Consider the following 18473-nt stretch of genomic DNA (forward strand, 5'->3'; position numbering starts at 1 on the left):
CCTGGAATCTCATTATATTCTGCCTCAGATTCTGGTCTTAGCATTAGCATCATCCATCAAGCTGCCCTAATGTTTTCTTGAAGTAAGAAAATTTAAAAAATATATGGAAATATAAATACTTCCTCCAGCTACTTAACAATCCTTGCGTGTCAGAAAGGATACTGTGAGAAGTAAAACAAAGAAAAGAAAATAGCGCTGAACCATTGTGTGAGATGATTACAGGAAAAATGTACCCCCCACCCAACCTTGGTATCCTACACATTCAGTATATATTTATATATACTGAATATTTGGTACATACCAGGTCTGTGCTCAACACTGGGAATACTGTGGTGAACAAAATGGCTGAGCGCTCTACTTTTGTAGGAATTACCTTTTATTGTAATTGAGGAAGGCAAAACCAGTGAATAAACGAGCAATGCCATTACACGTTGTGATAAGCATTATGAGGAAAGTAAAGTACTATGTATGGAAGGTCTAGAGATAATGGGAGGATGGTGTGCTCTGACTTGTGAGAGCAGGAAAGATCAAGGTAGCACCCCCATGGTCTTTAGAAAATTCTAGAAATCGAAAATTACTGTCCGTGACTGAATTTAATCCCTTCCTTCATGATTTATCTAACACATAGGATGTTTTCCTTTCGGAAATTATACTAACTCTGGAAGGTGTCAAGGGGGCGGGGGGACTTTGCTCTCTTTTTTCCATTATGCCCTTCCCTGTGTGACACACTGTGAAGGCCTGCAGACTGAGCTTCCTGTGTGGCTCACCTTCATCTGTTTTATTCAGTTCTCAGTTGTTTTTTCTACTTCAAGGGTTCTGATGTCAATTCATTACTTGTCCCTTCCACTTGAAGAAGAATCTAGTTCTTTCCTACTTTTTCATTTTAGGTACGCCCATAGCCAACCTCTTTCCTCTCTCCTCTTTAGCTTGGTTTGTTCATGGACCATGTTCCATGGAATCACTCGGCTTGCCCAAGGCCCTCTGATGCATTTCCCATATGCTGTTCCCAGAGGCCAGTTTTATTCCTGCATTTCTTTTTACCTATTTCCCATTGCATTTGAGCATTTCTGAATAGTCCAATGACTTTAAATGGTATACAGTGATAGGTGCCATGCCCTCACTGGGAATGACCAGCACTTTTTTATGAATAAGGACATGATATAGCTTCTATTGCCAAAACTTCAAACCTGGCCTTCTCTCTAATTCTTTTGTCTCCACGTCTATATGGAATGAATTGCCAGTTTAGGAATGTCCCATAAGTTGGAAGGAGTAGATTAAGCTGTAGTAGTGATGCTAAAGTTTAATTAGATCTTAGAAAAAGATATCTCTAGTATCTAAATAGAATGTGAGGTAAATTGAAGAAGTAAACTAGGCAAATATGCAATTGCAATTAGTGAATATATTTAAACTCAATCTTGGTAATTATCTGTTAAGAATAGGAGTCAATAGCTCTTTCAGTGACCTTGAACAAATTGGATAGTTCTTTAAAAGTTTTCCCAGTCTATAAACAAGGGCTAATACCATTTTCCATTTACTGGCCTCAAACAATGATGTCTCAGTTTACATTATATGTTATGAGATCTGCCTATAAAAAAATCTGCATTAATAGAACAACATCATTACTTTGTTAAAAATTAATGTCTTGGTATTTATTCAGAACCTCAAAGAGTTAGAAACTTCTACTCCATTTTCACCCACATAAAGTGACTGAATTTCTGCTTATTTTCCCTCTCAGATACTAGTTTTTATGTTTCCATAATTTTTTTCCCTTTCCTGTCTATATTTCTTGACTTTTTAGATCATTTATCTTTTCACCTTCATTTGTGAATTGAAAACCATCCAATTTAGCATCATTCATGAATTTAATTCACATGTTTCTTTCAGACAGTAATGATATTAAACAAAAACTCTACGTTGCTATAACGGCACCAAGGTCAATCCTCTTTTTTTTTTTAATTTGCATTTATTTACTTTGAGAGAGGGAGAGAGAATCTCAAGCAGGCTCCCTGCTGTCAGCACAGAGTCTAATCCAAGACTCGATCCCATGACCCTGGGATCATAACGTAAGCTGAAATCAAGAACCAGATGCTCAACCAACTGGGCGTCCCAAAGTCAGTCCTTGTTTTGAGACACCTGACATGCAGGAAAGCAGATGTGGCAATCTTTGCCATGAAAGGCGTAACAAAGTAGAACATAGCAATATTGGGAAAACATGAGGTAGGACATTCTTGCTATTATATTTCAGGTGAAGACCAAAGCATTTAATCAGAATACCAGAAGCAATAGGATGAGCAAACTTTATTTCTTAATTCCTTGAGGTCAGTAATAGAAACGGGACTCTGTGTTAATTGAGGAAATCTCTCTGAGCTCCTTCCCCCTTGGAATTACTAGATGATTAAAAGTTAATATTAACATATCCAGTATGGACTGAGGAACTAATGGGTACCATGCTTGGCACTGGAGTATCTAAAAAGCTTCTAAGGCATGAACCTTGATTACAGGAAGTCCACATTCTGGTAGAGACACAGAAGTCTAATGTACTCACAACCAAAGTGAGAAGTGTCAAATGAGCCACACAGCAAATACGAGAGCATGACACGGGTGGTATGAAAGGAATTTGAAGAAGGAATGGCATTTTGAGTTTTAATGAGAATTTGAGCAGTAAAACACGGGAAGAAGTTTGTCAAAGGGACCCATGTATGTGTGCAAAGGTATTTGCAATGAGGCACTTTCTAATGTTAGGGCAGTGGCTAGTGTGGTTGGAATAAAAGATGTCGGTCATGAGGACAGGTGGAAATGGCAGAAGATAAAACTGAAAAACAGAAGATTGGATTTCTAATCTCTTGTGAAGAGTTTGAAGCTACTCTTTAGACAAAAAAATGGAGGGTTGGGAGTCGCCTAGAATTCCAAGTTAGATATTAACATGATTAACTTAAAATTAATATGATCAGGATTCCTGAGTGGCTCAGTTGGTTAAAGTGGCCAACTTTGGATTGGGTCATGATCTCGAGGTTCGTGAGTTCCAGCCCCATGTCGGGCTCTGTGCTGACAGCTCAGAGCCTGGAGCCTGCTTCGGATTCTGTGTCTCCCTCTCTCTCTGCCCCTCCCCTGCTCACACTCTGTCTCTCCGTCTTTCAAAAATAAATAAAAACGTTAAAAAAGTAATAAAAAAGTAAAATTAATTTTACATGATCAATTTATGATGATATTGACTACTGGACTGATGTCTAGAGAAGTTTCAATCCAGTTTCAATGTTTATGGCTTTTGAGCCATTCCAATAGGACTTATTTCCTTCCATTGTAATAGCTGATATACAAGCAAAAGTTCCACAAAATACAGATGTATATCTGAGGTTTTTATTGATTTCTCCTCCATCCCTGAGAAGACATTTATTTTCATTAAAGTCCACTTTCTCTAAAATGAGATTATATAAAATATATGATAAACATAAGGGTAGCTAAAATGTTGAATATAACATCTACTTTTCCCCAATTTTCTAGTTACATTATACTTAATTAACAAGACTTTTTTAAAGTCTTGCTACTTAAAACATGTGTAATTTATAGATTTATATGTATTAAATATATGTACCCACTTTTTTAGTGATTTTATAAATAACAGTCTTGGTTAGAATTTCAAGCTTAGCTATTAAAAAACATTTCTAACTCATTTCAGTATACTTTCCTTCCTTAATAAATACAATTAACATGATCATTAACATGATGACACACAATTTTGCAGCTAATTAAAGTTAAAACCTGAGAAACAATTCCCTTTTTTATATATTAGCAAGCATCTGAATGTAGATGGCATAAAAAAGAGCTATCTTCACCTCAAGAAATTATAAAAGGTTTTAAAACATTTTTTTATCAATATGTGAGAACAACATGTTTGGTTGCTTTACTCCTGAATAGAAAGCTTAAAGGTTAATAAAGCTTTAAACTATTAGGCTGAGCATGATGCTATTGATATATTTAATTCTAGAGGTATGTTTGCTCAATGAATGAATGGATCTTAGTTAAACCACTTGTAATGTAAATTGATTAAATATATGACCATTATCCATTTTACTGACAGCTGTTCACCATTCCCCTAAGGCTTACAACTTGCTCTTGTCAATTTTTATTGAGCATTCACAAAGATTTAGGCGTTGAACACACCCAGAGCATTAAGTCTCTCTGCCTCTAATGGTTTACCTTCTGGGAGGACATCACCTGGCCTGTCCGGACATTAACAACAAGATAGAAAGGCTGTTCCACTTATATGTTCATTCATTCTTTGGGTCCCTGGCTCCTTGCTAGGAGCTTGATATCTACCAAAAGCCACATCAATCAGACTAATGTGTTCTCTACCTTTGTGGGGTTTATGGTCTATCATATTCTATCACGCAAGGGAGTCACTAAATATGTCATTACTAATGTCGTCACTGCCAAGCAAATTGGAAAAATGAAAATGCAGTAGAATTCCATAGTTTGGGTACCAGGTTAATTTGGGGAGTATAAAATCTCATGACTTGCAGTTTCTTTAGGTTTGCTCTATATTCATAATTTTTTTAGGTTTAGTGTGGAGATACATGCATTCGTTTGTTCATTTCAAAAAAAATTAATCAGCTTTACAGTCAAGTCTATTACTGTGAAACCTCAGAATGCTCATGCAAGTAATTTGGAACTATTCCATGTATGTGAGGGCCATTGGATGAGAGAGATTTAAGTGATAAGCTTCCATTCTGCTGCCTCTCAGAAAATCTTATAATTACGATTTATAAATTACCAGCTTTGATGTGCAGTGAAGGTTACAATGATGGGAGATGGGAGGCTAGTTCGAGAATATCAGAGCTAATAAAATTAAGAATAAAATACATGGGGAAATGAAAGGAGATCTTTCAAGGTAGCATCATATTCTCCAGCAAATATTCTAAATCTTTTTTAAATTTGCATCACTGCTAACATAATCATAAAATAAGGGGTGATATGGCATTTTTATTAAAATTCCATAATCAAGAAATTATAGGAAAGCCTTATTTCTAAAAGAAAGGAGCTAAAAAAAAATCTGAAATCTAAGCCATCTTTTTTATTACAACATTTTCCAAGTGTAATTTGTGTTAACTTCTCCACATGGAAATTTTTACGCCATATTTTGGCAATCGAACCATTTTAGAAATGAAATGCATCGTGTTCCATTATGTTCATAGCAATCTAAGGAACAAAGTTCATGTGGCTCTTTTATCAGTCAGAATTTTGCTCACTCTTGTAACTCAGAGAGGATAAGATAGGAGAGGTGAATTTTCTGTCCATGCGAAAATAGTAATAAAAAACTGAAGATGACATTATTACTTCTTATCTGCTAAGCTTCATTATTCATCTGTCTTATGCCATTTCCCAACCACATTATCAGTTCCCCCTTCCTTGGGTATTTCTGATACTTAACAATGGTTTAATTATAGTTACTGAAAATAATATGGAGAACAAAATGATTATACACTATAAAGGATATTTAATTTCCCAGTGTTGGCCACAAAACAAGTTTCCTCTAAAGGCCTCTATTAATTATGACTACAAGTCTAGTCCCAGATCCATCTATGCTAATGGATGACAAAGTTGTCTGTTGCGCTGGCACTTCGCATTGATTTAATCTGTTAGATAAACATGACCGAGAAGATAACAGCCATAAGTAATGTATAGGATCTTCGGACCTTCCCCACTTTCCCAGTATGTACAGATCTCTTGTTTCTCTTTCCTATCGTGATCCATGACTAATTTATAGCAGCTGAAGGCTGACCTCAAAGAAGAAACTTTCCTTCTGCTATCCTTTGATCACTGTGACAGCTACAAACCGAAACACTTTGCAAATCTCTCAGTCTGGGCATCCAGGGAAGGACTGTCAGTCAGGCGGTAACCTTTATCAAGCCCCAGTGTGTGTGCAGGGCACCGCTCCGGCAGCTTGGGGAGATTACAAAGATTCTGAAGTTCATGCAGACGCTCTGACCATCGGGGGCTCTTGCAGGAAAAGACAGTAATCAATTCCAAGATGAATCTATGACTACCTAAAGGAGACCTTTTCCCGCTAGAAATTTTCCAGTGAACCTTACTCTTCAACCTCTGAGTTTGCACCGAGGTGCTGATGGGATTGCCCGTGACATAATTTTATGAGCCAGCTGCTGGTTCAGTCCTGCCTGGAGAAGTGAATCATTCCAGGGACAGAATAATGAAAACAAGTCCTTTTAGAATGAAAAACTATCACCATGTACACAAGAGACATAGGATAATATTCTTTTGATATGGGCAACTTCATTTCAGTGAAGAACATATTTAAGATTTTTTTTCTTCTTTTAGCAGTTAACTTTATGATATAATTTGGAGAGCTTTATAAGAGAAACACGCACTATTTGTATGTACGGCATTCCCACACGGGATCAGACAGACAGTCGCGGGTTAAAGGCAGATAAGGACTAGGCAGCATGGATAGGATTTCTTTTTGAGTTGATAAAAATGTTCTAAAATTGGTTGTAGTGGCAGGACTCTATGGATATGCTAAAATCATACCTCTTAAATGGGTGGATTATATTATGTGCGAATTATATCTTGGTAAAGCTGATAAAAAATAATTCCTTGTCTATACCTATGGGCTTCCTGTCAAATTATAGGCGTGACCAGCATTCTTACTGTTCTCTTGATTGATCATTGATCATTTGACTATTCACAAAACGCAGTGAACTTATTTCCCCTTGCCAACATAAAGAGGTGAACAAAGGCTTTGAAAGCTGAGCTTTTAAACTCTGAATCAAATATTACCTAACGCGCACTTTAATGATATACCTTTTAAATTACCCAGCTGCATTCAATTATTCAAAATGCAGACGAACATAGAGCTGTTCCCATCACTCTCTACTATGGAGGAGTGCCTCTTTGCTTCAACTCTAGTCTGCGCCTGTGGGCTATTGAGGTTATTTTTGTTTTCCAGTCTTTCCTCCAAATAGTTGTCAAACAGGTTGTGTTGCTACTCACCTGTTAGGCTTGGAGAGAGCGACTGAGTCGTTTTCAAAGAAGCACTGTTCTATAGTGCTTTTTTCTTTTAGTCCATTATAAGTACATAAAAGATCCTTTAAGATGTATTATATTATTCCTAAGTAAGTCAGAGAAAATGCGTGTGCTTTACGATTTGCTTGCTTTCATCCTTTCCCAAATGACCGAAACAAAAAACATTCAGTTGTAAAACAGGTATATGTAAAACCACAACAAAGCAAAAACAATCCAAATAACTTCAGATCATATAATAATTCTAGAGAAAGAAATTCAGGACCAGAGTAGGGAAAAGTGAAATGATGAACACAAAGTTACGTGGCTACCACAATTTGAGGCTCTAAAATTAACCCAGGTGATACCTGAAGGGCTCAATAAAGAAAATAAGGTGATCCATGGATATCCCAATTTGGACCTTCATGCTTGGAACTCCTGATCCTACAGGTCTTGGTAGCCTAGTCTTTCATGCTTAGGACTAATCTTTATTTGAAGCCAGTAGGGAGTGTGTGTGTGTGTGTGTGTGTGTTTAATTAAGGTATAATTTACATATAGCATTATATTAATTTCAGGTGTACAACATCATGACTCAAGATTGCATATATTGCAAAGTGCATACCACAATCTCTAGTTACCATCTGGCACCACAAATAGTTACAAAAAGTATTTCTTTTGTGATAAGAACTTTTAAGATGTACTCTCTTAGCAACTTTTAAGTATGAAATAGTTTAATAAACTATAATCAGCAGAGATGGCTAAGATATTTTTAAATTTACTACTTTTGAGAGAATGAGTGGGGAAGGGGAGAGAGAGAGGGGGCGGGGGGAAGGGAAGATATGAAGTGGACTCTGTGCTGACAGCAGAGAACCCAACATGAAGCTCGAACTCACGAACCGTGAGATTATGATCTGGGCTAAAGCCGAATGCTTAACAAACTGAGCCACCCAGGCACCACAAGGATGGTTACGATTTTTAACAACTTCACTCATCATTTATTTCATGGCAATTGATTATAGATTGACTTATTATTGGTAAGTGCCAGAATTATCAAATCTCCTGGTTCCTTTTCTAGCCCATCTTTTTCCTCTTCCCTTCAAGGCTTGATTTACCACCTTAATGAAGACTACCAAATCCTCATCTCCAATGCAGTTCTTCTACTCAGGTGTCAAGAACTCAAAATGCCGAGGCATTTGGGTGGCTCAGCAGATTAAGCATCTGGCTCGATTTCAGCTTGGGTCACGATCTCACAGTTCGTGGGATCGAGCCCCACATCAGGCTCTGTGCAGACTGTATGGAGCCTGCCTGGGATTCTCTCTCTCCCTCTCTCTATCCATCCCTGACTCGCCCTTTCTCTCTCTCTCAAAACAATTAAATAAACATGAAAAAAATAAAACTAAAAGAGCTGAAAATGCCAATCAGGACCCTTCATGTCCACTGCTGAACTCTCTACACCTGTCCATGCCCAAAAGAGCCCCTCACCCTAACTGCTGCATTTTTGTCAGTGGCTATTACCATGTTCTCAATTTCCTGAGCTTTAAATGTCAGTGTCATTTTGAGTCATTATTTTCCTTCATTTCCTGGATCCATCCAGTCACTAAGGCTTATTGATTTTTCCTTTAAATTATTGCATATTCACTTAATCCTTTATATTTACACTGCCATTTTCAAAGTACAACACTGTAATACACTTTTCTCTGGATTACTCTAGGTTTCCTGGCTGACTTCCCTTCTCCCCAATTTTAGAATTGGCCTCTTTGAATTAACAGCAGGCACTAACTCTCAGGTAAGCTCCCTTAATCACTGCTTATCCATATTAGTCCTGGGTTCAAAAGCCTTGCTGGCTCACACTGTTTGTGATCATTTGTCTGACACCTTTTTCTACTTGTAAATCAAACGTTTTATTTGGGGGTCAATTTTAAAAACCTCAATTTCTCCACACTATCTTCTCTGGCTGATTAAAATTTCTACAAACTTCCATTCCTCTGAGTTATCATAGAACATAGAGTTTACAGAACCCATTGTATAAGGCTTTGTTTTGTGGATATTTTTTCTTGAATGCTAGTTGAGGTTCTTGGGCATAGGGATTAAGTCCTTTGCCGTTTCATGATAGTGATAATGGTGGTTTAATGATGATGACAAGTCACTCACAGGAATATGATACTGTTATGTGGGAAGGTCACTTGATCACTCCCGAATGGAAAGAAAGAATGAGTCAAGGCTAGCCAGCATGAGTATTCAAGGAAAAAATGTATTCCGAGGAATGGATAAGACCCAGATTTTAAAGATAAGTTATACAGCACATGCAAGGTTAGGAGAGGGGATGAAGAGCAGACAAGGGCCTCCTGGGAAGTGGTTCTATCCAAATTAAAAGTCAAGGAATAACCTTCCAGTCAATTTGACACATTCTAGAAGTGGAATGGGTGTCAAAGTAAAGAAAATAGTAATTACACAAGGGAAAGAAAGATTTGGAAACTATGAGACTGGAGTTTGGGATTTTGGCTAAGAGATGCACAAGTGGGGTTAGGGGACAGAAGTCAGGAAAAATTATGCTTCTCCTGGTCCTGATGCCTCGGTGTCACAGTCCAGCAGGAGGGACTAAACCATTCTTACGAAAAGGGCACTTTTCATGGGAATTCGTTCTCCTTCTTGGTCTAAGCATGAAGTGAGAAAGTCCAATAATGGTTCTTAGCCCAATAATGGTTCTTAGCCCATTGGCTCAAGTTTTTCCACTGAGAATGCTAGTCTGAAAAAAAAAATCCATAAGTATCAGTAATCTGGAATTGTTTTTCTGTCTTTCCCTTCTGGGGCCAGTACCAGATAGTTACCCGGCAAGTAATCGACACTAACAGCACCAATAATGCAACAAACAGATCAAGGGCATCCTGTGGCACTGCTGGGGGACAAAATCCATAGTCTAAATCTATCATGAAGAGGCAGCAGAGCAGTTGAAAATGAGGTACACTCTACAGAATAGTGGCCAATTGTCTCCAAAAATATCAAGGCAAGAAAAATATATCAAAGTAGTAAAAGACAAAGAAAGTCTGAGGATCATTCTAAATTTAAACAGACTAAGGAATTTTGACAACTAAATGCATCGTATGATACTGGACAGGATTTTGAACCCAGGAGAATACGTGAGAAAAGACATTACATAAGAGTATGCATCAAAAGAACTCACATGATGAAAAATAAGCCCCGACAACAACAAAACACAGTAACTTACCTATGCATGGTGACAGATGTTCACTAGAATTATCGTGGTGGTCATTTTGCAATATATACACACATGTGAAATCATTATGTGTGCGCTCGAAACTAAGATAATGTCCTATGTTGATTACACTTCAATTAAAAAATGGAAGGAAAAGTAAGGAGACAACTGGCAAAATTTGAACATGGACTGCAGATTTGATGACAGTATGAGCCAATGTTTAATTTTCTGGTTTTGATAATAGGACTATAGTTCTACAGGGCAGACCCTTGTTCACTGAACAAATTCACTGTCATATTTGGAGAAAAGTCATGTGGTGTCTGCAGTTTACTATCTGATAATTCTGAAATATATAGACTAGATCAGAAAGATGTGAGACATAGAGATAACTAGATGCTAAAGTACTTGATGTCAAGTGTCAAACACCGTAAACTTAGGTAATGAGCATACCTTTATGAGCTCTTAAAAGTCCTGCAACTTTCCTATGTTTGAAATCACATAAAAATTATTAAAATGTCAAATTTTACAGTGAAGAGATGACTCTTAATGAAAGGATGAGAAGAAGTCTGTTCTATTTTGTCGTTTGTTCTCTAAGAGTCAAAGAGTTTAGGAGCAAAGAAATCGAAGTACTCCTTTAACATCTACCAAAGAAACAATTAAGAACCGTATGCCAGTTATTTTCAGTAGGAAATATTAGATCCAACAATTTTTCTGTGCAAACAACTCCTTCTCCATTTTAATAGATTCACATCAAAAATTCTTTTTGTTTTGATCAAAACTGTATCTGAAATTCTTTCAGGACCCCACCATGAAAAAAGATTTAGTAAATAAGTGTCACAGGAAAGACTTCCCAGCCTAACATCTACTTTCAAGATCTAGGTTATTGGAGATTCAATTATTCATTTTCTCATTTTAGTTTTAAGGGAAAAGGAAAAACATGTATAGCATCAACCCATTACTTAATTTAGCTCCCAGTTCTCCTTGATCAATTGACAGTGTCACCATATTTTTGGTTCACTGATGCCATTAGTGCTAAAGTAGGAAAATAGAAATAGATATAGGTAGTATTTTTTAATTGCTGTATCATTTCCTTTCTTTCCTCAAGAAATTGCAAAATAGATTTCCTCCCATCCCCCAGGTTATATGTTAAAAATGGTGGTATATTGCTATTTAATGCAAAATTTGTATCATATAGAAAAATACAATCTCTGGGGCACCTGGGTGCCTCAGTCAGTTAAGCATCTTACTCTTGATTTCTGAGGTCAAGATCTCAAGGTTTAGAAGGTCAAGCACCCTACCAGGCTCTGCACTCACAGTGTGAGGCCCACTTGAGATTCTTTTTCCCTCTCTCTGCCCCTCCCTTGCTCACTCATGTCCTCTCCCTCCCTTCCTCTCTCTATCAATCTCTCTCTCTCAAAATAAATAAATAAATACTTAAAAATAAAAAATATAATCTCCAAAACCTCTAGTGAAGTCATGAAAGTTTACATTTTATTATTTTCACTTTCTTTTTAAAGAAAACTTAACTTTTACTTGAGTCAGAATACTGCATTTGAGTAACTAAAAGCTAGACCAAAAATTACCCATTGTTCCATAATTAATGAAATCAACTTCTTTCTTCATGATGCCCTGTGAAATTGTCCACATGCAATTTTTATTTTTATATGTATATAGCAGCACTCAGAATACAATGCTATTCTGCATGTAACTCTACACATGCATTGCTAATTTGCCACAGTATTGCTTTTTTTGTTTCCTTTCTGCTTTTTTTTTCACTCTCTAGCCTCCTTTTGTCCACGTCAACCAATATTAACAGATTGAAATATATCCCCCCACATCTTCCTGCACACAAGCAGACCTGATCAAAGACATCTTATCTCATTAATCAGAATTGGTAGATGCTTGGCAAATGCAGAGCATAAAACTGATGCATACATAACTTGAATATTTTATTAATTTAATCATATACTTTTAAACACATTACATATGCTTCTTAACCATATGGAGCCAGCTGGTTTTAAATTGTCTTTGCATAAATAACACCCAAATTCCAGTCTGGTTTTCCTTAAAGTGGATCAAGCTTTTGAAGACGTTTGCTAAGCAACTATTTTTATAAATTTCTTCTCTGCTCTTTTCATGGTGGTCTGGCCCACACCTGAATTCTCAATATATATTTTTAATGGCTTTCATTTACGGAGCCTTTTCAAAGTTTTTAACTTGGTCTTCATGAAGCAACAACTCTTTTTGACCACATGTTTATGAGCACTTTGTGTAACATTTTATTAAATGGAAAAATTGCAGTAGCAGTAACATGAGGCACAAAGGAGTTTAGTAACAGAGGTGACCCTTAGTAAGTGAATGTTTAAAGGTGGGAACAGAATGATATAGATAATCACATAGGAATCAATTTTCAGGGAGCTACCCATGTGCCTTTTGCATATTTTATAGAGAGAATTAATAGCAGATGAATTAGGTTCATCAATTAAGTGGAAGATAGTTGAAAGAATTGCTTCATGTATGTTTTTACCACTCATTTTACATAAGTGAAATTATCCATTATAAAAACTTGCTTTTCTTTAATGACACATAATTGCTATTTTTTCCAGAACAATAGCTTAGGTCTAACTCATCTAATCCATTCTTTTCAATAGCTGAATGATATTTTACCAAATGGATATGTTAAATAAAGTTCCCATCAACTTTTCCTTATTGATAAGCATTTAGATTATTTCAAGGTTTGGCCACTTCAACAATTTTTTTAATGGAAATCTTTCTACGTATATTCTTAGATACTACTGCATTGGTTCCTATGGGATAAATTCTTTAGAGTTTGTTTCTCTTGTCTCTCAATTTCTATGTCTAATATCTTTAAGTTTCAGGTATAATCATACAATATTTTAAGGCAAGACTGGGACTCAAAATGGATCACTGTAATTCATGATTATACTTGGCAAGATTTTGCCCATTTTGAAAATTTCAGCCAATGTGTAGTCCACTGATAATGCTGAATCCACTAGGATTCAGAAGCCTATCATCCATCTGTTGGTTTCAGTAGTTTTGTAAGTAAATTTCTCTAATCCCTATACTTCTTTCATATGGAGAGTGCTACATCTAGCACAGCTCTGATTTATCCCTATGATTTCTTCTCCTGCAAATTTTGTCATGGAGTCTAAAGTAAAACTTTGTCTGTATTGAGATGGTGCAGGGAAATATGAAAAATTCAGACACATAAAATGTTAATATACCACATAAATCTAACCACATGATTTTGATTTCTTACCATTCAGAACAAAGGTATAGCATAAAAGTTGTCTGTTTTTAGTTTCCCGTGATAATGTGGATTGTTTTGGATTTTACAGCTATTATGGGCCAGTGGGCTGTAATCTACCAGCATGTGATGTATTTTCCTTAAGATGTGACCAGCATCAACAAACAAGCTGCTTTAAGCAGATTCAAGGCTCACAAATATCCCAGGAAAGTGTCAGGGCCACAGGGTTACTTGACTCTTCTCTTTAATGTCTACAATCATATACTGTATCTTCTAAGTCAACTGCCATACATGAACATGGAACAACATTCAGTTGCTGATTCTGCAAGATGCACTTTTTTGTGCTACCGCATAGGGGACCTAATAGATTAATATAATAGTTGTTCACTTGATTATCAGTATCTTTATCTATGGAAGTTCTGTACTAATTGGAAGTATGGAAGTTGGGCTTCACTGTAAGTTTTCTTTCATCATTTCAGATATCCCGTGTATATAGAAACCAGAGATGCTGAAGACAATAGAAGCCTAGGTTATAAAAACATATTTTGCTGCTGCAGACTATGTGTCTGGAGGTCTCTCTTGTCCAGCAAGAGAGTGGATACAGAAATGAAGACGAGAGAGGCTTATGTCTGGGAGAAGGCAAGAGCCCCAAACAGGGATTCCGTCGCTGTATTCATTGAGCTTACAACATCTTACACACATAGTGAATGTGGAGAAAACTATTGGATAGTGATCATTAACTTCTGTGTGTAAGAAGGGTCTGGGGGGCAAGTGGCATTTGGAGTTGTGATCAGAGCACAGTAGTACATGGCTCCAGATGGAAAGTAGTTTCCTATAACAAATTACTCCTGACCCCATCATAGTATCTCACTAACTTTGGGTACTTTGACCCAAAGTGAAACAGTGGCTTTCCACCCGAAGCTTTTTTTAACCCCTAAGTGTAAGGTATTCTTGAACCTATTTCCCCACATTTTGCATTATTTTATTTACTACAAAAATAAGTATTTCCTCCCTGTCAAACTCATCTAGAGTAAGACAGAGATTTTTAAGGACATTGTAGGATTCTGTTTAATGAAGTAGATCTATGCATTAACCATTCAGACTAAGTATGCTTATCTCCATGTTAGTTTTGCCCCCTACCCTGAGCTAAAACCTGTTTCAGGCCTGAATAATGATGAAGTCTGTATTAAGGTTTTCACTAATGTTTGGCCAGTACCAATTAGCTACTGTGGGTTTATATTAATCTTGTAATATATATATATATACAAAGTGACTCCATAGGTAAAAACTAAATATGTAAGTGATAGTGTATCCTTGTCTGCTATATTACGCTAAAGTCTTGATTATAGTAAACATGCACCTTCACCTTTACTATAGGATTATCAGACATAAACTTTTGTATCTATCTCCATTTGTCACACCACTCGCTAAGAGAGACCTAGTTATAATTTTTATGATTCAATATTTCCTGACTGTTGTCTTTATGTTATTTTCTTCTTAGGATTTCTGCTAAAAACCACTGGAGGCCTAATCCTTGGTAGACAGAGTAAAGAGACAGAGTATAAAGGTAGATCTATTACTTGTAAAAAGGGTTTCTCTGTATCTTCAAAGTCACTGAAATGCTCTTAATGCTTAGCAACCAGATATCAAGACCGGTAGTGTTTGGATTTGTAGCATTTGCAGATTTCTGGGATGTGATTACTCTCATTATGTATGATTTTCAGCCACCAATGTGATGTCACTAAATGCAGATTTGGGAAGAGATATTAACCATCAGTTCTTCCAAAACAGTACAGATCCCTTGTGACACACCTGTTTAAAAATGTGTGAACCCTTGTCATATATAAAACAGGAAAAAGTGTTGAAAGTGCCACTCTTAAAGACAAACCACTTGGGGTACCTGGGTGGCTCAGTCGATTAAGTGTCTGACTTTGGCTCAGGTCATGATCTCGCAGTCTGTGAGTTCCAGCCCTGTGTCAGACTCTGTGCTGACAGCTCAGAGCCTGGAGGCTGCTTCAGATTCTGTGTCTCCCTCTCTCTCTGCCCCTCCTCCACTCGCCCTCTGTCTCTCTCAAAAATAAGTAAACATTAAAAAATTAAGAAAAAAGACAAACCACCAATGCTACATCTTTTTCATCAGCAAAACCAATAGTTGGCCAACAATTCTATCCCATGTAGTGACAAACATGGCATTTTGGAGAAAAATAAAAACTGTTCATGAATTTTTAAGACTATGTTTTTTCACTAATAGTGGCAAAAATGGAAGGAAATTATATGTGCTTACTAGAAACTTAATTGGTTCACAATTCCAAAGCTTTTCAAAGAATCTAATTTTCTTTCACAACAGGAATGTAAAACAGATTAAGACTTATCTGGAGTAAAAGAGAATAAATATGAAAAATGAGTATAATTATAGTGGTAATAAATGAATATTTGAATGAATACCTCTTCAAGATTTATAAAAATACCCAACATCACTGCTGATTTTTCTCTCACTTATTTAAAAATATATGTTGCTGACTTTAAAAATATATGAAGGATTCCTTAACACTTAGAAATGAATTTACCATAATATTCTAAAATTTAATTTCATTCCAAAAAATGCCCATAAGCTTTCAGTTATCTGAAATTTGGCAAAAAACAAAAACAAAAACAAAATCACCCAACTGTTTCCTGAAATACTTTTGGACTTGATTTAAAACAAAAATAAAATAAAACAACCATAAAAATATCTGTAATTCAAAATGGGTAACTGAAGCTTTTATAGTTTTTTTTTTTTATTATTAGTTGATCTTCCATTTTGCAGCATTGATCTCTTGGCAAAACTGTTTGAGCTATCCAAATCCTATGGCCAGGAAACAATATGCATTTTGCTTACCTGTTCTAGAAGAGCTTTGAAAGAAATCTCCTCTAGTTCCTCCAATTAAAATGTAAAAGGCACGAACAAAACAGTTTGGCTGGTTCATTCAGTGATAAGGAAACACAGACTCTAGTTTAATTCATTCTTCTAAAGCGCCAACTGACAAGCTTACATTGAATTCAGGCCAGGCTCAAAAGTATAATTGATGTCAGCTCAAATTCTCAGCCAAAGGCAAACACGGAATCTGTTGCTACCGGCTTTATTTGGGTTTCAGGTGCAGGGTCCCTGCCATATGGTATCCTTAGGCGGGGCTTTTGTTCTGGCGTGTGTGTATGGATGTACGTGTGCTTGTTAATATTGCAAACATCCTTCGGTTGCAAAGCAAACAAAGGAAAGGCAATCCATTCATTGCCTAGAACCCCTATAGACCACCAACTGCTGAGTCCTATGAAAGTTACAAAGAGCATTAGACAAATAGAAGCCCCTGTCCAAGACAGTCCTTTACCAATGAATTCTTTATTTGCCCTTGACATCCTGTTTTCTTCTCACCAACAAATGGCTGTGCATTTATAATTAATGAATTGACACTGTATTATTAATATAAAATTCAAGATCATTTACAACAGGCCAGTTTTCTTTTTTTAAGCTTTGTATCCAGAGTGTTCATTAAATCATCATTGACTGTGACAGGAGAGCCCGTTTTCACATATGTAAAAAACTTATTTGAAAATGGCAAATCATTTGGACTAAGTGAGTGCTTATGTAAGAAGCTATTCAACAATTAAAAACTTAGATAACCCTAGCATGATCAAAATATGTTGTACTATATTCAAGAGATTTGAAAAGTTTTAGATTTTCTTCCTTATTTATATGACTGTAACCTTATATTCAACAAATTTCAAAAGTTTTAGACTTTCTTCCTTGTTTATATGACTGTAACCTTAATTACTCAACCTAGTAATTCTTAAGGCCCTGTCAAGTTTGGATACTGCATGAGGCCCTATGGGGAACAAAGACATAAAACAAAATCCCTACTCAAGAATCAAAGAGTTCATATCAAAGAGGAATACATATGAAACAACAGTGGATATTGTAGGCAGCATATAATCACTAAATATAAGTAGCATAGGATTAAAAGGCCAAAGATATAAATAAATCCTGGGAGTTTCCATAAAGGAGATAGGACTTTGAAGAATTAATAGATTTTACATAGAAGACCTTGGTTTTGGAATATTATCACAGGTAAGAATAATAGCATGGGAAAAAGGCAGAGTGAGAGAAACATATTGGGTTATTGTAATTATGGATACCAGTATGACTAGTCTGAAGGACAAAAGGGAATATTGTTAGGTATCTAAAGTGGCAGGATTTGTGAGAAATTTATTGCAAAGCATCTAAGACTTGATGCAATTGGAAAGTGTTTTCAATGAGGTGTCGGATCATAAATCTATGCATATAAGGGCGCTTCAGGTGTCTAGTTAGGCCAGAAAATTGGGGTTTCTAGGATAGCCCCATGTTAGTCTTTTCTATATAAGGAAAGATTTTGTAAGATTATGTTGAGTAAATGATGTTGTATTCCCTAATTTTTAAAAAAGTTTCTGTAGACAATAACAAACTTATAGCTCCTTAAATCAATCACAAGATGAAGTTAGCCCCCTGTAAGTATATGCAATGTGTTAATAGTGCAAAGATTTTATTTCTCTGAGATGGTCATCAGTGCAAGTCTTAGTAAGTTACTAACAGGCAAAAAATTTAGAAATCGGCCTTTAATTTATACTTACACTTTTGCTATCACTGATACTATAATTGCAATACAAATAAACAAGTAACATATAAATCAGTGACCGTATAGAGAAAATACAGTACAAAAAATTAGGTCTTAAGTTGCTTCTGCCCAATATTTTAAAAAGACAAAATTATCAAGATAATTACAGGTAAGCATTTCCTCCTGTCATCACCACACTTTCCAAGAGTTCAAAGACTAATTAAAATGCTTTTTTCACATGTGTTAGCTTCATTCAACATGCAGCTCATGAAAGAGTCTTGGTTAGACTCCCTGAAGTCATTCTGTTTTGAAAATTATATAAAAAGTCAAGCTCCTTCTAAATAATATGACT

Source organism: Suricata suricatta, chromosome 3 (assembly GCF_006229205.1).
Source record: "Suricata suricatta isolate VVHF042 chromosome 3, meerkat_22Aug2017_6uvM2_HiC, whole genome shotgun sequence".
Classification (NCBI taxonomy): Eukaryota; Metazoa; Chordata; class Mammalia; order Carnivora; family Herpestidae; genus Suricata; species Suricata suricatta.